This window comes from Taudactylus pleione, unplaced genomic scaffold, assembly GCF_031769625.1.
Source record: "Taudactylus pleione unplaced genomic scaffold, aTauple2 ptg000176l, whole genome shotgun sequence".
NCBI classification, from domain to species: domain Eukaryota; kingdom Metazoa; phylum Chordata; class Amphibia; order Anura; family Myobatrachidae; genus Taudactylus; species Taudactylus pleione.
In genome coordinates this window covers 2,869,572-2,894,062 of record NW_028284578.1, presented here as the reverse complement: position 1 = coordinate 2,894,062, position 24,491 = coordinate 2,869,572, and the positions used below count along the sequence as shown (strand labels likewise).

Genomic DNA, 24,491 nt, shown 5'->3' with positions numbered 1-24,491 from the left:
CTCACGCACACTGGCACAAGGCCTGACCTTACTCAGAAATTGCTAACCTCATTGCACGCAGTGAAAGCCCGAGCTGCTTATGGCATCGCTGTGGCTAATTTATGAACACCCCTGCTATGGCGTTCAAACGCACTGGTACGCCTGTGTTTCGCCGACCACCCCCCGTTACCACCTCAAACACTCACTTCCTGTCAATCACTCTGCGATGGGTCTGCATAGTCACTGCGATCGCATTCCGATCACAGTGGAGCCTTTGCGCATTGCGGTACATACGCATGCGCAGTACACAACAATCGGCCGATTGCGTACGTAATCGCAGTTGCGATCGTTAATGAATCAGGCCCTAAATCACAAAGAGCCTAACACTTAGGGGTATATTCTCGCACACAATTGAATATGCCCCTATGTGTGTGTGTTGTAGATCTGAGGTCTCTTCTAAAAATTTACTTCATTTCTTGCATTCTTTTTGGTGATTTATGCAGGTATATAATGATTTCATATCGCATGTGGCTAGTAAGAAGTCTCTCTCCCATTTGATTTCTTCCAGAATCTTGAGCACTTGTGTATTATTCTTAAGATGACCCTATCTACCATCAAGTGAGGACTCCACTGCTTTTACATGTTTTAAAACAGGGCTCTATTTATTAACATAATTTTTACTAAAATAAAGTGAAAAAGGGTGTTTTCACATCCTTTTCACATTATTTTAGTTTCACCTAAAGTTACTAGAGGGCAATTGGAGTAGAATTCGTAAAATTCTACTCCAAGCCCTAATTATCACTTATTTTTAGTAAGCAGATCACATTTCCCATAATTGTAATGGGAAATGTGATCTGGCCAAAGTTACTAAAAATAAATTATGAAAAAATACCGGGGAAAGTCCTGTGATAATAATGCCACCTGGAGGTGGCGTTATCCAGGGTCTTCCCCGGTTACCGGACTTCTGCTCCGCTCTAACGGGCAGAGCAGAGCCCAGAGCCGGCCCTGTGATTAGCTGTGTGGTCTAAACAGATCACACGCCGATACATGGTAAAAAAAAAACTACTTACCAGAGTCCATGGACCGGAGATCGGGGCTCCGGTGATGTCCTGCCTCCGGTCAGCTGGTCTCCCATCCTGCACTGGGGCCCGGTCACCTGACCGTGTCCCAGTGCAGGATAGGATGTAAGCTGACCGGAGCCACGGAGGACATCACTTGAGCCCCGATGTGTAATTAAGGGAGAGGGGGTCGCGATCGCGGGGGGCGGGGCTTAGGGACAGGGGACGGGGCTTAGCGGCAGATGGTCGGCGCATGTGCGGGCACTTGTCACAGTATTTTTTGCAAAAATACTGTTATAAGTGTGCGGAGGGGATTCGCAGGGACAGTGCTTTATCACAAGCTCTGTCCCTGCAAGGAATTTTTAGTAAATCCCTGTGATATTGGCTGAATTTGCAATGCGAATTCATTTGGTAATATCACACTACAATTTGCATTCAAAATGCGGATTGTAGTAAATAGAGCCCAAAGTGACATTTTATCACTGCAGCAACATTTATCCTTTTTTTCTTTTAGGAATATTTTTTCCTTTCCCTGTTTATGTTAATTTTTTGGTATGCATGATATACAGTATGTTGTATTCTACTATCTGTATACCGGTATTAGTCTATATGATATATTTTAATAAATTTATATATTTCTGAATAACTCGTATCAATACATTTATTTACAGTATATAAAGCAATACTCTGAAAGGTGTCTGGTCCGGCACTAGGTATATATATATATATATATATATATATATATATATATATATATAAATATACATCAATTCACTTTGTAAACTTCCTTTCTCTTTGTAATTTTTCTATTTAATGTAAATCATATACTAACAATTTCTAATTGATAATTTTTACTTGACTTGATAAATTGCTTTTATAACTTTGTTTAGATACAGTATTTAATGGAAATAATATATTAATTTTCTAATGAACCTTTTGTAATTATTCATGCTACTAAGGGCCTGATTCAGCAAGGAACGCAGTTGCTAAGACACACGCGATTGGCCGATTGTTGCGTACTGCGCATGCATATGCATCGCAGTACACGTGCATGATCTGGCCACCTCGATCGGAGTGGCTATGCAGACTCATCACAGAGTGATTGACAGGAAGTGCCGTTTGTGGGTGGTGATGGGGGGTGGTTGGCCACACGCAGGCGCGCCAGTGGGTTTGAACGCCGTTGCATGTGCATGCATAAATTATCCACTGCGCTGCCTTACGCAGCCTGAGGCCTCATAAAGTGCGCTGAAGTTAGCAATTCCTGAGTGAGGTCTGACCTGCCTTAACTTTGCGTGTGGGTCCGCTGGTACTTGATTGTACTGATGTTTTCGCAGTCTTGCTAACCGTTACAGATGTGCGTGTAGGGGAATTGGGCGTCCTTATGTTGTGCTGACTTTGCATTGCGATCGAAATGGATTCGCTTGTTACTACAGTGGAACGCGTTTGTACGCATTATTGCGATCCGTAGTGAATCACGCCCAAAGTCAATTGATTTAAGCATTTAAAATTATCTTTTTTTTAAGATATTACAGTATAAAAAAGTTACATTGCAGTAAAAGAATGTCAAAAAAGTAAGTACTAATGAGCACCAATCTCCACCTGCTCTGACATACCTCTCGCACAGCCAGCCAATCAGCAGTTGATTTCAGAGGGGGGATGCAGTTATTATGTCGGTGGACAGGTTGCCAGCAGTCGAAATACTGATGCTGCAATTCCACCGCGCGGGCATAATGCCAACGCCGATATCCTGATGGACATCAGGACTCTGGCGTCGGCATCACGATGGCCAGGAAACCGAACGTCCAGATGGCGGTTAAGTATGCAGGTAAGCCGGGGATGGGGGTGTTTAGGATTAGGTACCCCCGGGGGGATTTAGGGTTAGGCACCCCTCCAGGAGTGTTAGTATTAGCGTGCGGGGAGGGGGGATTAGGGATAGGCACCCCCGGGGGGAGGTTAGGCTTAGGCACCCCCTGGGAGACTTAGGTTTAGGTTGCCAGAAGGGGGCGGTTAGAGTTAGGCACCACTGGGGGGGACTTAGGGTTAGGCAACCCCTGGGAAGGTTAGGTTTAGGCACCACTAAGGTTGGGTTAGGGTTGGGGGGGGCAGGGTTTGGTAGGGTTAGATTACTTACCTAGTCGCGTCGGAATCTCCTGCTGTCGGGTTTACGTAGGTGGTATTTGAACCGGTGGCTAAAGAGCCGTTGGTACTTTAATACCATTCCTGAGAGTGAGATTAGAGCAGCAGGCAATAGATTCTAGGCCTGATTCAGAGGTACACACAGTCGCGGCTGTCAGGGCCAGATTAACAATGGGGCGGACGGAGCTACAGCTCCAGGCCTCCACATAAAAATAGGCCCATCAACATGACAGCATGATTACCAGGTGCCTAACTGGCCATACATTTTAAGTATTTAAATAGTTTTTCTAGTCCCCCCCCATCCCCCCACAAAAAAAAAGCAATTTTCCTATTTCTATGTAGTTAGGGAGACATTGTATCTCATAGTGTAGGGGGTGTACACACCAAGGTGACTCTGACCACTCTCACACAGCACCGATCACAGTTCCTCCCCTTCTCAGTATAAGCCCTTGAACATTTTCAGCTCCAGGCCCATGTGAGCCTTAATCCGGCCCTGGCGGCTGTGGCTATGTATTTTGCTGGATTCATGTGGGCAATAATATGCAAATATTAGTTTCAGTATCCGCCTTGTGGACTAACGTGCGCCAGAATGTGCAAACCCTGAGACTCCCGCTTTTATTGCCCGTGCAGTCTGCAACACCGCCGATAGTTCTGGACAATCCACCACTGTGCCCACCATCGTCGGACCATCGACACTTGCACCTGACCTATGGCAGGTGCAGTGTTTCCATCTGAAAATGTCCTCTCTGGCTGCGGCTGTGCGACTAAGAACACAGCTGCTTTCACTGACACGCCTATTACACACCCGCATGACTGAGATTTTTTTTTGTTAGTTCACCCACCCTGTCACCACCCAGTCACCACCCAGGAACTCCCGTCAATTTGACTCTCGGTTTCTGATACCATGTCCCACGTACGCAACAACGGCTTTGCGCTTATACTCAGGGTAACACATGCAACGTGGAGATGTTCAGAATATTACACGCATGCACAGCAGCAGAAAATTGCCCAGCTAAGTGATCATCGGCATGGTGTGTGATTTCCGTGTACCTCTGAATCGGGCCCAATGCAAATTATGAATGAAATATTGTCAGGGCAGATGAGTAGTAGCAGAGCTTGTATGTATGCGTCGATTTCCTCTGGATGCTCCAATTACAGTACCGTCCATAGCCTAAAAACATACTGGTAGGTTAACTGATGTCTGACAAAGTGGACCGTGTGGGGTAGGGAATTTAGATAGTAAATTCCATTGGGACAGGGACTGATGTGAATGATAACATATTTTTTATAGTGTTCCCATTGTTTTAGCGCCATGCCCTGCCCGACATTAAAGAGGCAAAATGCGCCCTGCCCTTTTAGCGACGCCTTGCTAAAATAGTCTGCCCTGTGCTTTCCCGACTAACGGGCTGCAGTGTCCCGCGGGTGGGAAAATTTGCAGTGACCGCTCTCCGCCGGGCGTACGCCATCTATTATGCCATGTGGGGAGAGCTTGAGGGTCAAATATATTTATATTGGGGAACATGTAATTCAGTTTTGTCTCAAATATAGCAAATCCTGTCAGGGTCATACATAAGGTTAATTCCCTGCTCAGAGGCAGGGTTGCTATCAGAAATTGTGGGGCCCAGTACAAACTAAATAAGCAGGGCCCTTCCCTCCTCAACTCACCGAGCCCCCCCACACTACATCTGCCCAGTGGACGCAGAAGTTGCAGCATGGAGCCCTACACATATAAACATACACACTAACACAAAGAAAAAGCAAAGAAACAATACAATAAAAAATATATTTTTAAATGAAAAAAAAAAAAAACAAATTTTTTTTAAAAAGGATTTTAGGTATAGCAGTGGTACAAGAACTGCCATGACAGTTAAATAGGATTCCCCACACATAGGCAGTCTTATCACTAGTAGTAACCCTTTTAATTGTGAAACAACCCTAGTAATTTATTTTGCTTACAAGAGATAGATCGATCGATCGATCGATAGATAATGTGTCAGTATGCCGGTACCTATACATTACTGGCGAGATAGATCTGATGGTTAGAAGTCGCAACAATTTGTCTCAGACCTCAATATGTCAACAGGCCCCAGATTCGAAGTGTCGCAGCCATCATGTAATGTTTTTAACGCATTGTCAGACTGTATGTCTATTAGAGATGGCTGAAGAGGCTGGCCAGCGGAGGTCCTCACTAATTGTAATTATTGTGCACCTGCTGACATGTGTAAATGAAGAATTTGTTTCTAGAAGGAAACAGTTTAAAAAAAATCTAATTTAATTGAATTGTTTTTAAACCACGTGCTGTTATTTTAAACCCAGTGTATGTTATCATAATCATAATTTCAATTTTTTAATCATCTACAAAATCGTCCTTTATACAGTATATAAATTCAGTATCCAAATAGCATAAAGTCTGCAAAAGTCATTATAATGCCCTTGATTCAGAAGGCACTTCCTAAGAACAGTACTTTTTATTTTTAATGAAAAAACACCCGCGTATAACCCCCAGTCATGGGTCCAGTCCGGTGAGGATAGCTTCTACTTGATGTTGTCCCATGTTCGACGCAGCTTGGCGAATCCGGATGTTTGCAGTAGGTGCTTGATACGGCTCACCCTGCGGATGATGGAATGAGTCAGCCATTTACAATTATGTTTTTAGAGTAAGGGAGTTTTATTTGATTTTGGAGAAGAACAGACAATTTTATGGTAATCATGAATGATTTTTCTTATATTTCAGCATATTAACACAAATGCAAACATATTGAGGACATAGGGGCCTATTCATCAACACTAAAATAAAGTTTTTAAGGACATTTTCCTTAAATAACGTTATTTTGGTATTCATGAACAGACTTAGCACAGGAGATATCACAGATAACTCCTTGCTAAGTTCCCCTGCGTTAATTTCCACACTCCCCATACATTAGTATGGGGATGTGGAAATTGTGGTATTCATCAAATTCCGAAAATTATGAATTTTCGGAATTTGATGCAGTTACTATTCGCCACTGTGAGGTGGCGAATAGTAGAATCGACTTATCTGTATCCGCGTGTGCAGGTCCCCCGACGAGTCCCTCCGGCGCTCTGCTCCGTCCTCAGGCTCCGGAGGCTGGTCGGACATGTGTGCTCCCCAGCAGAGCACAAAAAAGTTTAGAAAAAAAAAAAAAGTTTTTTTTTTTCTAATCTGTCATGTGGTCTGCTGGGAAACCACATGACAGACCAGCAGGACGGAGCCGGAGGCTGCTGCGCGGACAGGTAAGTCGGGGGGGGGGAGGTGAGCGGAGGGGTCGGGGGGTGTACACAAACTTAACGCATCTGTAGGCAGTGCTGCGCATGCGCTGGTTTTACAGATGTAACAGCGCATGCACAGCACTGTTTCCAGATGCGATAAGGTAGTGTAGGCAGGGAAAAGTATCTATTTCCCGAAAAGCTGTCATCGAAAAAATGACAGCTTTTCGGAATAGATACTTATGGAGAGGTGGAATGATGAATTCCACCTATAATTAGCTAGAACTCCATGCGAGTTCTAAACCTAATTATCTCTAGAGAATTTTTAGGTTTAATGAATAGGCCCCATAGAGAGTTTTGTAACGCCCTGCTCCCATTTGTACACAAATGCACTTGTTTATACAGGAACTAGAGATAAGTGACATACATGTAGAGATGAGCAAAATGTTTAATCCTGTTTCAGAAAATCTTCTTAATTTCCATCAAGTTCAATTTTTTACATGTTTCACTAATAGACTTTGGCCTTAAATGTTCCCAGATCATGTACTCCAATCACACCACACAGCCACACAGCAGAATTACTTCTCATCATCCAATTTTGAATCAAAGATTATAAATCCTGGAAAATATGAATTTGCAAATAATACCAAAATATCTGCTCATCTCTATTATACAGCATAATTATATTTGTCCTGGGTGAAAGGAAACATTGTTTAAAAGGGAAAACTTTAAGTGCTGATTTATACTTCTTGTCCCACCAACTTGATGACGGGAGTCACATAAGGTACTGTAGTCTTGACTGTCTTTTTGTCCACAGGGGAGGTACAGAAAGTAATCCAGTCCAGGGAATTTAAAGCATGATCTTCTGTAGATTCTAATCCAAATCAGATTTAGGCTTCATTGTTGTGACTGACAAGTGACTTAGATAAAAAAATATGATTTATTACAGATGTCGTGCTCTGAGGAAACATTTCTCTGCTTGTGACATCAGGTTCCACAGCTCAGCTTTCTAAAGACAAGAAAAAAAAAGAGGGATCAGCTTATGCCCTATGCTTCACTGCAGATTATTACAGATCCTTCATTACATAATACTGACTAGAACTTGTGCACAGTGTTTTTTACATAACACTTATGTAAACTCAGAAGCTGCCTATTACATAAATTACAACCTGTCGTGGGTTTATTTTCTGTTCATTATTCCATTTCTCCATTATTCATGTTCAAACATATTTTATTATTTTCCTCCTGTGTTCTGACTGTGCATATCGTCCTACATTCATATATGCAGAGATCTTCATAGTGCATGGGGAGCTACTAAGTTGCGATTTGGCTGTGATAAATTCACCCAATATCACAATGCGATATTTGAATACATCACAATGATGTATCAAAAATCTCATGCAGGGACAGAGCTTGCAACAAAGCTCTGTCCCTGTGAATCCACTTCACATACTTTTCACTGTATGTTCACTGTACAGGCTACCTCTCCCCCCCTTCTCCCAGCACGACCAACCAGAAAACTACTGCTCAAGCAATTTATAGGCAAGATTTCTGTATATTGGGCAATGTGCTGTACGTTTCCACATGCACGATAGGCGTTCCCAAGTTTAGTCACAAGTTTACTTTGAAGTAACTTTTACTGTTTATCAATTAAGCTATCCTATTATCTAGGGGTCTTCCCATTACTTTCTATGCTGTTGAGATCCACTTGACAGTGGTACAGAACGCATCAGAATACTTAAGGGGTGGTGCAGGGGCGTTCCCGGAAATGGTGGCATGTCTCCCCCATTTTCAAGAAGTGGAAAGGCCAGGATCTGCATCCATGGATGTAGTTTACTGGCCTCACATGCTGAAGCTTACTCAGCTGGCCGGTGCCGTCCACCATCGCTACCAACATATCAGCTGGGTACACATTGCTCAGTGTGTACCAGCGACGCAACGTGAGCTCAGTGGCTGGGGAGGCACACATGGAGATGGGAGCCTATCTCACCCCCTACTCACTGTAACTCTCCCCTCACTACATTAAGCTTCAGTGACCATTGATTCTCTTACCTGCATCACTGTGTCTTCTCTGCTGCTGCTGCTGACTGAGCTCCGCTCTCTAAACACTAAAGTGCACTTCCAGGTCACATAGCACATCAAAGGTGTCCATCAGTGCTCAAAGAACGCCTGACCCCCCCTCCCTTAAACAGAAGCGAGGCTGAACTGTGGCTGCCTCATCTCTCGTCTGCTGCAGTCCCAGGGAGCTCCACAAAACTGGTGAGTGTTAACTATAAAAATGATTACAATGAACAAAGGAGATGTTTATAAGTTATAAATATCTTCTTTGTATTATTCTAAACATTTTTATATCAAATCTCAGGAGTATGACAGGGAAGGATCTACTTTATCCTGGCACCCTTGAGAAAACATTGGCTATACAGTATAAATCCTGTTTAGAATAAATGCATTGGGATTCCTCAATTCGTATCTCCACCAACAGGATTTAGCACCAACATTGGACTTTCCTGGCCAGAGACCACTGGTAACATAAAGATAAGCTCTGATTTAATGTATCTGACGTAAGGGCATTTTATTGTGTTTTGTGTTTTGCCATTAAATTGATTTGCATGATACTATTACACCATTGTCTCCTTTTATGAGGAATTGTATATTGTCTATGTGGGTGATTCTTGGATAACCTGGAGGGAATTTGCTTGGAGCTATGAAGATAACACAGGTTAGCCTGATTCATGCTTTATTAAGGTACTTCAAATTATTTTATTTTATTGCTGGAAATTCTGATATGAAAAACTTTTTACTCTATTACACACTTGACTTTCCTTCTTTCAGAGCATCTACCTAATGAAGGGGCCTTTTCACTTACCCCTGTATAGAAATATGTGGAATTTCTGAACCTGTTCCATGCTAGGGGCCCCATTTACAAACGAAATATAACCCCTTTAGCGCTCGCTAAAGGGGGTATACCTTCTTGCTGTATTTAGTAAACAGCGGTAATCTAAGATTACCGCTGTTTGTACAGCATCGCTCTCACCATCTTTGCGGGCCCCATTGCCGGCAATGGAGACCCGGTGGTGCCTTTCCGGCTTCAACGTAGCCTTCCAGGCACTGCCGGGTCTCCCTGTCTTGTACATGCGCTGACGGACCGTCGCACATGCGCATGACCCTGGAGCCCCGTCGCTGGCAGCGTTAGGCTGCCAGCAGCCCAGCAGAGGACCTCGTCGAGGACGAGGATTACGCTGGACTTCACGGGACCTCGCCGGAGGGGTAAGTATTACTAAATACCAGTGGAATTTTCATTTGTATCACAGTGATACTAAACGAAAATTCCACTGGTATTTCCCTTCGTTTGTAAATGGGGCCCTAAGGTATTTATGCTATTATACTATTGTAGCTATTTTTCTTTCTTAGAGGCATCTTCATCAACGATGTGGCTGAACCTTTAAACAAGTTCATTTCTGGGACTGTAGACTTTGGAATGAATTACCTGTTGTTCAACTTGGTTGACTCTCAGATGACTGCTAGATTCACATCTTTACTTGCGTTATGCAAGAGAGAGAAAGAATATAGGGGGGAGAGAGAATATATTTGGGAGAGAGAGAGAGAAGGAATGAGACTATTCTAAGGAGAGAAAGGAACTATTCATCATCACTTAATTTATACAAAAGCAGGTGAAAAATAACATATTCACCTAATTTTGTATAATATAAGTGTCAGCCCCATTCATCAATCATGTAACGCAGGAAATATCACAGATATCTCCTGGTTACAATTCTCCCCCGATAATTTCGACAGAAATTATGAAATTCATCAAGTTCCGAAAAAGTTTTTTTTTCGGAACTTGACAGTGATGCTATTCGCCACTCTGAGGTGGCGAATAGCATCCGATACAGCAGAGGGATCTGAAAAGATCCCTCCCTGCTGTGCTCTCTCACCTGCCTGATGCTCCCTCCCGGCTCCTAGAGCAGTCCTTCTGAGAGCCGGGGCCAGGAGAGGGCACAGCATCGGCGGCGGTTATCCTACAGGGGTAGCTGGTATGACGAGGGGTCGGCTGTCTCCGGCAACAGCTTAGGCAAGTAGGTCCCCCGCACAGCAGCGGCGGTGGGGACCATACTCGGTCAGCGGGGGTGCACAGGATCCAGCGGCCGCGGCGGGGGACCTACAGCGGCTGCGGCAGGGGACAAGGATCTAGCAGGTCTCAGCAGAGGGGGGAACACACAGTCTCCGGCGGCCACGGCAGGAAGAGAGTGCATCTGGATGTTCTCAGCGGTGGGGAGGCTCCGGGCGACACAGGAGTAGCCGGCAGCTTTACAAGACGCCAGCAAGGTTAGTTGAAGGAAGGGGTTAAGTCTCTCTTTGCTGCCTGTGTTCGAGCTGCGCATGCGCAGCTTGAAGACAGGCAGTGAAAACTGAAGAGGGACAAGAGAAAAGTCTCTCACTTCTGAAAAACTGCTTCACAGAAACAGCAGTTTTTTGGAAGTGGGGCCCATTTACAAACGAAGGGAAATACCAGCGGGAATTTTCATTTAGTATCACTGTGATACAAATGAAAGTTCCTCTGGTATTTATTATTTAGTAATACTTACCCCTCTGGCGAGGTCCCGCGAAGTCCAGCGGAATCCTCGTCCTCGACGAGGTCCTCTGCTGAGCTGCTGGCAGCTTAACGCTGCCAGCGACGGGGCTCCAGGGTCATGCGCATGCGCGACGGTCCGTCTGCGCATGTGCATGACAGGGAGACCCGGCAGTGCCTGGAAGGCTTTGTTGAAGCCGGAAAGGCACCGCCGGGTCTCCATTCCTGGCAATGGGGCCCGCATCACTCTCCATCTTTTAGATGGCAAGAGCGATGCTGTACAAACAGCGGTAATCTTAGATTACCGCTGTTTACTAAATACAGCAAGAAGGTGCTAAAGGGGTTATATTTAGTTTGTAAATGGGGCCCATGATCATTTAGGGCAGGAGGCATGATGAATGCCTCCTAAGCTGAGTTTGAACTCGCAGCGAGTTCAAATCATAATTATCACATGTGATAATTATGTTTTGATGAATAGGCCCCTTTGAGAGCATTTTGGGGAGAGAACATACGGAGGAGAAAAAAGAGAGAATATAGGGGGAGAGAGAATATACTCCTACTCTGTAGGAGAGAGAGAATTAATATATACTATGGAGAGAGAACACATATGGGAGAGAGAATATACTGAGGAAAAAGAGAATATAGGGGAGAGAGAATATACTTACTGTAGGAGAGAGAGAATGAGAATATACTATGGAGAGAGAGAGCATATTGTGGTGAGAATATACTATGGAGAGAGAGAGCATATTGTGGAGAGAGCACATACTGAAGAGAAAGAGAATATAGGGGAGAGAGAATATACTTGGGAGAGAGAGAGAGAGAATGAGAATATACTATAAAGAGGGAGAGAGAGAGGGGGGAAGAGCACATATGGGAGAGAGAATATACTGAGTAGAAAGAGAATATGTCACAGTTGGTGCTAGCGAGTTACCTGTATCAGGTGATGAGCTGGAATCACTGGAGGCCGGCTGGATTGGAACCATGGTTAACATGAATAGCTCTTTATTATAAGAAGTGGGTAGCAGTGAGAACTGCCTTTGGTGATGAGTGACTGGAAACTGGAGATGTTGGAATGAGATCAGAAGGAACTTGGAGGGACCGGACTGGGACCGGCAGGTAGGCTGACTGAGCTGGTCGGGGTACCAGTAGATGAGCCTGCAGATGGATGGTAGCACGGAAGCTACTTGGTGCAGCTAATGAGCCGTGAGGTGAGTGGACTTGGAGGAACCGGACTGGGACCGGCCGGAAGGCTAGCATCTGGATGGCTACGTGAAGCGGCCGGTTAGCCGTGGGTAGACGCTGGTAGCTGGGTGGCTACGTGGAGCGGCTGGATAGCCGTGGGTAGACGTTGGTAGCTACTTGGAGCGGCTGGGTAGCCGTGGGTAGACGCTGGTAGCCGGGTGGCTTTGTGGAGCGGCTGGTTAGCCGTGGGTAGACGCTGGTAGCTGGGTGGCTACGTGGAGCGGCTGGATAGCCATGGGTAGATGCTGGTAGCTGGGTAGTTACGTGGAGCGGCTGGATAGCCGTGGGTAGACGCTGGTAGCTGGGTGGCTACGTGGAGCGGCTGGATAGCCGTGGGTAGACGCTGGTAGCTGGGTGGCTACGTGGAGTGGCTGGGTAGACGCTGGTAGCCGGGTGGCTTTGTGGAGCGGCTGGGTAGACTCTGGTAGCCGGGTGGCTTTGTGGAGCGGCTGGTTAGCTGTGGGTAGACGCTGGTAGCTGGGTGGCTACGTGGAGCGGCTGGATAGCCGTGGGTAGACGCTGGTAGCTGGGTGGCTACGTGGAGTGGCTGGATAGCCGTGGGTAGACGCTGGTAGCTGGGTGGCTACGTGGAGTGGCTGGATAGCCGTGGGTAGACGCTGGTAGCTGAGTGGCTACATGGAGCGGCTGGATAGCCGTGGGTAGACGCTGGTAGCTGAGTGGCTACGTGGAGCGGCTGGATAGCCGTGGGTAGATGTTGGTAGCTGGATGGCTTCGGGAAGCGGCTGGAAAGCCGTGGGTAGACGCTGGTAGCTGGGTGGCTACGTGGAGTGGCTGGATAGCCGTGGGTAGACGCTGGTAGCTGAGTGGCTACGTGGAGCGGCTGGATAGCTGTGGGTAGACGCTGGTAGCTGAGTGGCTACGTGGAATGGCTGGATAGCCGTGGGTAGACGTTGGTAGCTGGATGGCTTCGGGGAGCGGCTGGATAGCCGTGGGTAGACGCTGGTAGCTGGGTGGCTACGTGGAGCGGCTGGATAGCCGTGGGTAGATGCTGGTAGCGTGGAAGCTACTTGGTGCGGCCTGGGAACCGTGGGTGAGGGATGGTAGCGTGGAAGCTACTAGGAGCGGCCTGGGAGCCATAGGTGAGAGTCTGGTAGCGTGGATAGCTGAACGCAGCAGGCTTACGGATAGCACTGGCCTAGGAACCAGCAGGAGCCTGGGACATACTGGCACACAGAGGTACAGCTATAGCACAAGCAGTACACCACGGAACGTAACAAGATGTTCAAGCACTGAGTGCTATTAGAGGAGGATCTATATACCTAGAGTCTGGCAGCGATTGGTGGATACAGACAGGTGGTCTGGCAGTGGCATTCAGAGTGGAGCAAGGCACAGCATGCAGAGGGAGTATTCATCTCTGCAGCCCTTGAGAATCAGGACCACACCTGTGATTCCAATTAAGACTAGCAATGCTCACAGACAGAGCAGGGTCCAGGTGTTTAATCAGTGTGGGGAGGTGAGAGCTCTGCACACACAGAGATGTAACAGCCAGCATGATTCAGCCAGAGCAGATGTCCCAGGAGAATTACAAACACAGATCCATGGAGCAGCTGGCAGAGGTAAGTCACAAAAGGTAAAAACTAGCCAGGATTGTGACAGTACCCCCCTCTTCATGGGTGGACTCTGAACACCCAAATAAATACATAGGATAGAGACATCCAGGAAACTGAAAAACTTTCTTCCAAACATGACATTACAGGAGCTTCAAACATAGGGGCACTATCACTCTAGAAACATCTCTTTAGACATCCTCTTAATTCTTACATTTATTGGGATACCAGGAGTGGAAATTCTTCAAAGGGGATGGTTCAAGACCTTCGTCGATTCTTCTTTCTGCTGCGAGAACGTTTTGTGCCAACCAACGGACATGGGATCTCTGGTAACTCCTGTGGAAACACATGACTGGAAAGGACAGGGTCAAATGGCAGATGGTTTCCAGGGAATGGAGAATTATCATATGTAGGATCGAGTTCAGACTCCAAGTCAGTATCTAAAAGGTAAAATCGAAGGTTTAGTAGGACTTGAACATTGATAGGACTCCTGGGAGGAACTAAGCGAAATATAACCAATTTTGATGGTGTTTTGGGAGTTACCGCAGTATGAAGAGGACAAGGAGGTGGGCACACATCTCATGTTCAGGGAAGTGGAGGACTCAGCAGAGGATGATTCTTTAGTAGGACCGACAGACTGCTTGGACCGATTTTCAGAACTGAGAATTTCACTAGAATTTCGTTTGACAGGTTTAAGACCAAATTCTTTAATAACAGCTTCACTGAAAGTCTTTATTTTTAGAAGCACAGGATCTTTAGACTCGATGAGACGATTGGCCCAGTCCAATGCCTTACCTCTAAAGGAAGAGAGAAGGTACTTAGTAAGGTTGGTAGGAGTGATACCACAAGCTGGATCTGCTTCCATGATTGCAGCATATTGCATCAGTAATGCAAAGTATTGCGATAAGTCCCCATCAAAATATATGTATCCTGGAGTATCCAATGAAGTTTGTGTGTTCGAGGATTGTGGAGCACATTCAGGTGCAGGGCTGGAAGAGGTTTGAGGATGCTCTGATTGTTGAGGAATCAAAACAACTGAAGTTGACAGCTGTTCGGTACTTGGACCAACTAAAGGAACTGGAAGGAGTCCTGAAGAGCCAGACACAGCAGCTTCAACATTCGAGGCTGAGAACAGGCTACAGAAACTGTCATCCTCTGGAACGATATTTTCAGGAGATGCTGAACAGGAGCTATGATCAGGATTAGTAGTACATGACACTTCTCCCTGGGAACGGGAACCTGGACCCCACTCCTGGGGCATGAGACTTGAGACCACCTCCTGGGGTGCGATACTTGAGGCCCCTTGCTGGGGTGCGAGATTTGATACCCCCTCTTGGAGTACAAGACTTGGGACCCCTTGTTGAGTTGCAAGACTTGAGACACCCTCTTGGGGTGCGAGACTTGGGACCCCCTCTTGGGGTGAGAGACTTGGGACCCCCTCTTGGGGTGCAAAACTTGGGACCTCCTCTTGTGGTGTGAGACTTGGGACCCCCTCTTGGGGTGCGAGACTTGGGACCCTCTCTTGGGGTGCGAGACTTGGGACCCCCTCTTGGGGTGTGAAACTTGGGACCTCCTCTTGTGGTGTGAGACTTGGGACCCCCTCTTGGGGTGCGAAACTTGGGACCTCCTCCTGGGGCATGAGACTTGTAACCCTCTCCTGGGGTGAGAGACTTAAGGTCCCCTCCTGGAGTACAGAACTTGACACTCCCTGTTGGAGTATGGGACCCAAAATCCCCTTCTGGGGAAGCTGACTCGACTTTTCCTTTTGGGGTATGGAATATGAACACCCCTTTTGGGATGCGAGGACAAAGATTTCCTCCTGGGGTGAGTGACTCAAAACCCCTTCTTGTGTTACGAGACTTGAGGACCCTCCTGGGGTAGCCAACTGAAGTCCCCTTCCAAGAGCAGGCAGAATCCGGGCTGGGACCGGAACAGGCAAAATCCGGGCTGGGACCGGAACAGGCAGAATCCGGGCGGGGACCGGAACAGGCAGAATCCGGGCTGGGACCGGAACAGGCAGAATCCGGGACGGGACCGGAACAGGCAGAATCTGGGCTGGGACCGGAACAGGCAGAATCCGGGCTGGGACCGGAACAGGCAGAATCCGGGACGGGACCAGAACAGGCAGAATCCGGGCTGGGACCGGAACAGGCAGAATCCGGGACGGGACTGGAACAGGCAGAATCCGGGACGGGACCGGAACAGGCATTGAGATGTTGACACATAGTTATACTGCTGGAATTGCAAAGGGGACAGCCTTTGATAAAGTGGTCAGAAGCTCCACAATAGCGACAGAGATGTAAATCTTTATGCCGCTGGCGTTCAGATACAGAGAGCTTGGAGCGCGGGTAACTTCGTTTTCTCACTTTACTTGGCATGGAAGAATCTTTGGTTCTTAGAGATTCCAAGACAGAGTTTTTAGTTGAGACAGAGGTAGCTCTAAGAAATTCAGGAATGATCTGAAAGATTTTGTTGAGTAGAGCCTGTAGCTGTTCCAGCAGTTGATGGAAAGTAGTTAGGGGTTCAGGTAAGATTTGGGTATCATCTAGCCGGTTAGTCAGAATTTGCAGAAGCTGTAGTACTCGATGCTGTACCGCCTCCTGTGAAACCAAACGAGTGATTAGCTTACGGAAAGCACTTGATCCAGGATTAGGTGCTTGATCCGCCACCATCGTTAGGCTTGAACATACTGTCACAGTTGGTGCTAGCGAGTTACCTGTATCAGGTGATGAGCTGGAATCACTGGAGGCCGGCTGGACTGGAACCATGGTTAACATGAATAGCTCTTTATTATAAGAAGTGGGTAGCAGTGAGAACTGCCTTTGGTGATGAGTGACTGGAACTGGAAACTGGAGACGTTGGAATGAGACCAGAAGGAACTTGGAGGGACCGGACTGGGACCGGCAGGTAGGCTGACTGAGCTGGTCGGGGTACCAGTAGATGAGCCTGCAGATGGATGGTAGCACGGAAACTACTTGGTGCAGCTAATGAGCCGTGAGGTTAGTGGACATGGAGGAACCGGACTGGGACCGGCAGGAAGGCAAGTATCTGGATGGCTACGTTAACGCGCCGGTTAGCCGTGGGTAGACGCTGGTAGCTGGGTGGCTACGTGGAGTGGCTGGTTAGCCGTGGGTACATGCTGGTAGCTGGGTAGCTACTTGGAGCGGCTGGGTAGCCGTGGGTAGACGATGGTAGCCGGGTGGCTTCGTGGAGTGGCTGGTAAGCCGTGGGTAGACGCTGGTAGCTGGGTGGCTACGTGGAGCGGCTGGATAGCCATGGGTAGATGCTGGTAGCTGGGTAGCTATGTGGAGCGGCTGTATAGCCGTGGGTAGATGCTGGTAGCTGGGTGGCTACGTGGAGCGGCTGGATAGCCGTGGGTAGACGCTGGTAGCTGGGTGGCTACGTGGAGCGGCTGGATAGCCGTGGGTAGACGCTGGTAGCTGAGTGGCTACGTGGAGCGGCTGGATAGCCGTGGGTAGACGTTGGTAGCTGGATGACTTCGGGGAGTGGCTGGATAGCCGTGGGTAGACGCTGGTAGCTGGGTGGCTACGTGGAGCGGCTGGATAGCCGTGGGTAGACGCTGGTAGCGTGGAAGCTACTTGGTGTGGCCTGGGAGCCGTGGGTGAGAGATGGTAGCGTGGAAGCTACTTGGTGCGGCCTGGGAACCGTGGGTGAGAGATGGTAGCGTGGAAGCTACTAGGAGCGGCCTGGGAGCCGTAGGTGAGAGTCTGGTAGCGTGAATAGCTGAACGCAGCAGGCTTACGGATAGCACTGGTCTAGGAACCAGCAGGAGTCTGGGACATACTGGCACACAGAGGTACAGCTATAGCACAAGCAGTACACCACGGAACGTAACGAGATGTTCAAGCACTGAGTGCTATTAGAGGAGGATCTATATACCTAGAGTCTGGCAGCGATTGGTGGATACAGACAGGTGGTCTGGCAGTGGCATTCAGAGTGGAGCAAGGCACAGCATGCAGAGGGAGTATTCATCTCTGCAGCCCTTGAGAATCAGGACCACACCTGTGATTCCAATTAAGACTAGCAATGCTCACAGACAGAGCAGGGTCCAGGTGTTTAATCAGTGTGGGGAGGTGAGAGCTCTGCACACACAGAGATGTAACAGCCAGCATGATTCAGCCAGAGCAGATGTCCCAGGAGAATTACAAACAGATCCATGGAGCAGCTGGCAGAGGTAAGTCACAAAAGGTAAAAACTAGCCAGGATTGTGACAGAATATAGGGGAGAGAGAATATACTTATTGTAGGAGAGCGAGAGAGAATATACTATGGAGAGAGAGCACATATTGGAGAGAGAACATAATGAGCAGAAAGAGAGAATATAGGGGAGAGAGAATATACTTACTGTAGGAGAGAATGAGAATATACTATGGAGGGAGAGCATATTGGGGAGAGAGAACATACTGAGGAGAAAGAATATAAGGGGTAGAGAATATACTTGGGAGAGAGAGAGAGCAAATATGGGGGAGAGAATATACTGAGGAGAAAGAATATACTTACTGTAGGAGAGAGAGAGAATGAGAATATACTATGGAGAGAGAGAACAATGAGGAGAAAGAGAATATAGGGGAGAGAGAATATACTGTACTTACTGTAGGAGAGAGAGAGAATGAGAATATACTATGGAGAGACATAGAACATACTAAGGAGAAAGAGAGAATATACTTGGGAGAGAGAAAGAGAGAGAGAGAAAGAATGAGAATATACTAGGGGTGTGCATCGGCCACTTTTCGTGTTTTGGATCTGGATCTTTCTTCGTGTTTTGGATCTGGATTGGTTTTGCCAAAACCACCCTTCCGTGTTTTGGGTTTTGTATCTGTATTTTTTTGAAAAAAAAGCATAAAAACAGCAAAAATCACAGAATGTGTGGGTTTTTCTGCTCCTATGCTATTATTAACCTCAATAACCTTAATTTCCACTCATTTCCAGTCTATTCTGAACACCTCACAATAGTGTTTTTTCATGTCCAAAAGGTTGCACCGAGGTAGCTGGATGACTATGCTAAGCGACACGAGTGGGCGGCACAAAAACGTGGCCCATCTAGGAGTGACACTGCAGTGGCAGACAGGATGGCAGTTTGAAAAACTAGGCCATAAACAGTACATAATGCAAAGAAAAAAAAGAGGTGCAAGATGGAATTGTCCTTGGGCCCTCCCACCCTCCCTTATGTTGTATAAACAGGACATGCACACTTTAGCAAACCAATCATTTCAGCGCCAGGGTCTGCCACACGACTGTGGCTGAAATAATTGGTTCGTTTCGCCCCCACAAAACAAGCTGGCAATTAATCTGTCCCTGCACAAACTGGCTCTACGGAGGCAAGATGTCGTCCTCATCCTCCTCATGCACCGATTCCTCACCCTCTTCAGTATTGTGTACATCCTCACAGAGTATTAATTCATCCCCGCTGGAATCCACTACCACAGGTCCCTCTGTACGTTCTGGAGGCTGGTCTCCCTGGAAGAGTTGATAATTCATTTTTATGAACATCATCTGCTCAACATTTTGTGGAAGCAACCTCCTACGCCTTTCGCTGACAAGGTTCCCGGCTGTACTAAACACTCTTTCGGAGTACACACTGGAGGGGGGGGCAACTCAGGTAAAATATAGCCAGTTTGTACAGGGGCCTCCAAATTGCCTCTTTTTCCTGCCAGTACAGGTACGGACTGTCTGATATGCCTACTTGGATGCTGTCACCGATGAAATCCTCCACCATTCTGTCAATGGTGACAGTATCATATGCAGTGACAGTAGACATGTCAGAAATTGTTGCCTGGTCCTTCAGTCCAGACCAGATGTCAGAACATGGTCCTGCCTGCCCTGCATCACTGCCAGCAGGTTGCTTAGGATACCTAAGTTTTTTCCTGGCAGCCCCAGTTGCAGGAGAAAATGAAGACGGAGCTGTTGACATGTCACGTTCCGCTTCAGCTGACAGTGTTTTCACCAGCAGGTCTTTGCACCTCTGCAGGCTTGTGTCGGCCGGAAAGAGAGACACCACATAGGCTTTAAACCTAGGATCGAGCACGGTGGCCAAAATGTAGTGGTCTGATCTCAACAGATTGACCACCCTGGAATCCTGGCAAAGCGAATGAAGGGCTTCATCCACAAGTCCCACATGCCAAGCGGAATCGCTCCATCTTAGCTCCTCCTTCACTTTCTCCAGCTGCTTCTGCAAAAGCCTGATGAGGGGAATGACCTGACTCAAGCTGGCAGTGTCTGAACTGACTTCAAGTTGTGGCAAGTTCGAAGGGCAGGAGAACCTTGCACAACACGGAAATCATTCTCCACTGCGCTTGAGTCAGGTGCATACCCCCTCCTTTGCCTATGTCATAGGTGGATGTATAGGCTTGAATGGCCTTTTGCTGCTCCTCCATCCTCTGAAGCATATAGAGGGTTGAGTTCCACCGCGTCACAACCTCTTGCTTCAGGTGATGGCGGGGCAGGTTCAAGAGTGTTTGCTGGCGCTCCAGTCTTCAGCACGCAGTCACTGAATGGCGAAAGTGGCCAGAAATTTTTCAGGCCAACCAAAGCATCTCCTGCACGCCCCTGTCGCTTTTCAGAAAATTCTGCACCACCAAGTTTATTGTGTGAGCAAAACATGGGACGTGCTGTATTTGCCCAGATGTAATGCCCGCACAATATTGGTGGCGTTGTCAGATATCACAAATCCCCAGGAGAGTCTAAGTGGGGTAAGCCACTGGGCGATGATTTCCCTCAGATTCTCTAAGAGGTTGTCGGTGGTGTGCCTCTTACTGAAACCGGTGATACACAGCATAGCCTGCCTTGGAACGAGCTGGCATTTCTGAGATGCTGCTACTGGTGATGCTGCTGTTGTTGCTGCATAAGGTGATACATCTACCCAGTGGGCTGTCACAGTCATATAGTCCTTAGTTTGCCCTGTTCCACTTGTCCACATGTCCGTGGTTAAGTGGACATTGGGTACAACCGCATTTTTCAGGACACTGAGGACATTTTTCCTGACGTTTCTGTACAGTCTCGGTATCGCCTGCCTAGTAAAGTGGAATCTAGATGGGATTTGGAACCGGGGACACACTACCTCCATCAATTGTCTAAATCCCACTGCACTAATGGCGGATACTGGATGCACGTCTAACACCAATATAGCAGTCAAGTCCTCAGTTATACGTTTTGCTTCAGGATGACTGCTGTCGTACTTCATCCTCCTCGCTAAGGACTGTTGGAGGGTCAATTGTTTAGTAAATGTAGTGGTGTTCCTACTTCCTCTCTGGGATGATGAACGACTCCCAGCAGCAGCAGCGGCAGCAGTAGGTGTAGCAATGCAGGATCCTCCGGAGGAATCCCGGATAGGAGAGTCAGTCATGCCAGTGACATGGCCTGCAGGACTACTTCCGATCCTGGCTAAGGAAGAAATTGACGAGGAGGGAGTTGACGGTGTGGTTTGCAGGCGCTTTTATACAACAGGACAAAGGGATTTAGGTGTCCCTGGACTGCTTACGGTCTTAGCCAAAGTTTCTGAACTTGACAGTAACTTTTTATGAACGCGCTGCAGGTGACGTATAAGGGAGGATGTTCCTAGGTGGTTAACGTCCCTACCCCTACTTATTTCACCTTTACATATGTACATATGGCAAGACAGTTGTTGTCCGGATTTGGATAGAAATATTGCCAGACCAAAGAGGTGGAATGTTTGGTCTTCTGCCCAGGCATGACCGTGATGGTCTTTTTCATCCCACGGACAACAACAACTGTCTCCCCCGGAGCCTGATTTAAACAAACCACATCACCATCAAAATCCTCCTCGCCAACTTCCTCCTCAGCATCAACTACACCAGTATCCTCATCCTGTTGTACTTCAACAGTGACATCTTCAATTTGCATATCAGCGAGTGGACTGTGGGTGCTCCTTTGAGCACTTGCAGAGGGCGTGCAAATGGTGGAAAGAGCCACCTCTTCCCGTCCAGTGCTGGGAAGGTCAGGCATCGCAACCGCCACCACACTTGGACTCTCCTTGGGGATTTGTGATATCTTCTTAGAACGCACAGTTCTTAGCTGTGCTTTTGCCAGCTTAACTCGTTTGATTTTTTTAGCGGGATGAGGGCTTCCATCGTCATGTGAAGCTGAACCACTAGTCATGAACATAGGGATAGACCTTAGCCGTTCCTTTCCACTCCGTGTCGTAAATGGCATATTGGCAAGTTTACGTTTCTACTCAGATGATTTAAATGTTTTTTTTAAGGTAATTTTCCTGAACTTTGTCATTTGGGATAGTATGTGCCCTCTACTATGACATTGGGCATCGGCCTTGGCAGACGACGTTGATGGCATGTTATCGTCTATGTCATGACTAGTGGCAGCAGCTTCAGCACTAGGAGGAAGTGGTTCTTGATCTTTCTCTATTTTATTTTTATCAGAGAAAGTTTGGTCCTCCATTTATGTTATATTGATATATACATGCGGCTAAGGCGCACACAAACACAGAAAATATTTTTTTATTTTTGTTGGAGACTAGTGCACTTTGTGGGTTACACCAAACTTTAAGAAATGAGCCAGCCGGCCCTTTACTTATGGAACACAGGCGCACGCTTGGCGCTGCTCCTTTGTTGATGCATGTGCAGCTACAGTGCACACAATTCACAAAGACAGAAAAAAAAAATTGTATTCTTTGTGGAGCGCACTTTGAGGGTTACACCGCCCTTTAACAGACAGACGCACGCTTGGCGCTGCTGCTTTGAGGATGCACGTACAGTGCAGACAATTCACAAACACAGAAATAAATGTTTTATTTTTGTTGGAGTGCACTTTGGGGGTTACACCACCCTTTAACAGACAGACGAACGCTTGGCGCTGCTGCTTTGAGGATGCACGCACAGAGCACACAATTCACATACACAGAAAATATTTTTTTATTTGGTTTGGAGTGCACTTTGGGGGTTACAGCACCCTTTATCGGTCAAGCCAGCCGGCCCTTTACTTATGACACAGGCGCACGCTTGGCACTACTTTGTTGATTCACGTGCGGCTACTGCGCACACAATTCACAAACACAAAAAAATATATTTTTTTATTTTTTTTGGAGTGCACTTTGGGGGTTACAGCACCCTTTAACGGACAAGCCAGCTGGCCCTTTACTTATGGGACACAGGCGCACGCTTGGCGCTGCTCCTTTGTTGATGCACGTGCAACCACAGTGCACACAATTCACAAACACAGAAAATATTTTTTTATTTGGTTTGGAGTGCACTTTGGGGGTTACAGCACCCTTTAACGGACAAGCCTGCCGGCCCTTTACTTATGGGACACAGGCGCACGCTTGGCGCTGCTCCTTTGTTGATACACGTGCAGCCACAGTGCACACAATTCACAAACAGAAAATATTTTTGTTATTTGGTTTGGAGTGCACTTTGGGGGTTACAGCACCCTTTAACGGTCAAGCCAGCCGGCCCTTTACTTATGACACAGGCGCACGCTTGGCGCTACTTTGTTGATGCACATGCGGCTACTGCACACACAGGGCCTGATTCAGAGCCAGACGCTATTTGCGCTCGCTCATTCAGAAAAAGGGGCCAGCTATTTAAATTGAGCACTCGTTGTTTGCGGTCTGTCGACGCCTCTATGTCTGAGCGAGCGAGCGAACGAAACATGAGCTCGCTATTTTGTAAAGACGCCCCCTGGCCGCTCGCATCCTACATCATCTCCGCTATTTATTAGATTAATCGAGTACATCGAAAGGCGTCTGAACTGCTCGCAGTGCTTGTGGTTGGGTTTTCCTACCACAATCATGCGAACAGTTCAGGCTAAGAGACAACCAAGTGACGTGGCCGATGACGCTGCTTTGTTAATTATGCACACCCTTAAATGCCCGTTTTGACCGTTTGGCACGCCTGCATTCGGATCTCCACTCCCCGTTTTCAAGCACCTTCCCCTGTTACCACCCACAAACGCCTCCTGTCACTCAAATTAGCAGGCACTCGCTATTTTGCGAGCGCTCAATTTCCGACCACACTGACTGGTTGGCGCATGCGCATTACGACCAATATGCATGCGCAGATGTGCGAACATCTCTTTGGGGGTTACAGCACCCTTTAACGGACAAGCCAGCCGGCCCTTTACTTATGGGACACAGGCGCACGCTTGCCGCTGCTCCTTTGTTGATGCACGTACAGCCACAGTGCACACAATTCACAAACACAGAAAATATATTTTTATTTGGTGGTTTGGAGTGCACTTTGGGAGTTACAGCACCCTTTAACAGTCAAGCCAGCCGGTTCTTTACTTATGACACAGGCGCACGCTTGGCGCTACTTTGTTGATACACGTGCGGCTACTGCGCACACAATTCACAAACACAGAAAATATTTTTTTATTTGGTTTGGAGTCTACTTTGGGGGTTACAGTACCCTTTAACGGTCAAGCCAGCCAGCCCTTTACTTATGACACAGGCACATGCTTGGCGCTACTTTGTTGATGCACGTGCGGCTACTGCGCACACAATTCACAAAAAAATATATTTTTTAATTTTTTTGGAGTGCACTTTGGGGGTTACAGCACCCTTTAATGGACAAGCCAGCCGGCCCTTTACTTATGGGACACAGGCGCAGGCTTGGCGCTGCTCCTTTGTTGATGCACGTGCAACCACAGTGCACACAATTCACAAACACAGAAAAAATATTTATTTTTTTTGCACTCTGGGGGAGCACCCCTGATGGACAGA

General features: G+C 47.3%; 1 long non-coding RNA gene across 1 annotated transcript in view; it reads right to left on the bottom strand.

The window, feature by feature from the left end:
- Positions 1-5,495: 5,495 nt before the first annotated feature.
- LOC148520519 (uncharacterized) overlaps positions 5,496-24,491 on the bottom strand; it is a 77,722-nt gene continuing 58,726 nt past the window's right edge. The window contains exon 4 of the long non-coding RNA XR_015878868.1: positions 5,496-7,407. This is a non-coding gene — a long non-coding RNA (uncharacterized LOC148520519). The remainder of the gene's footprint in view (positions 7,408-24,491) is intronic.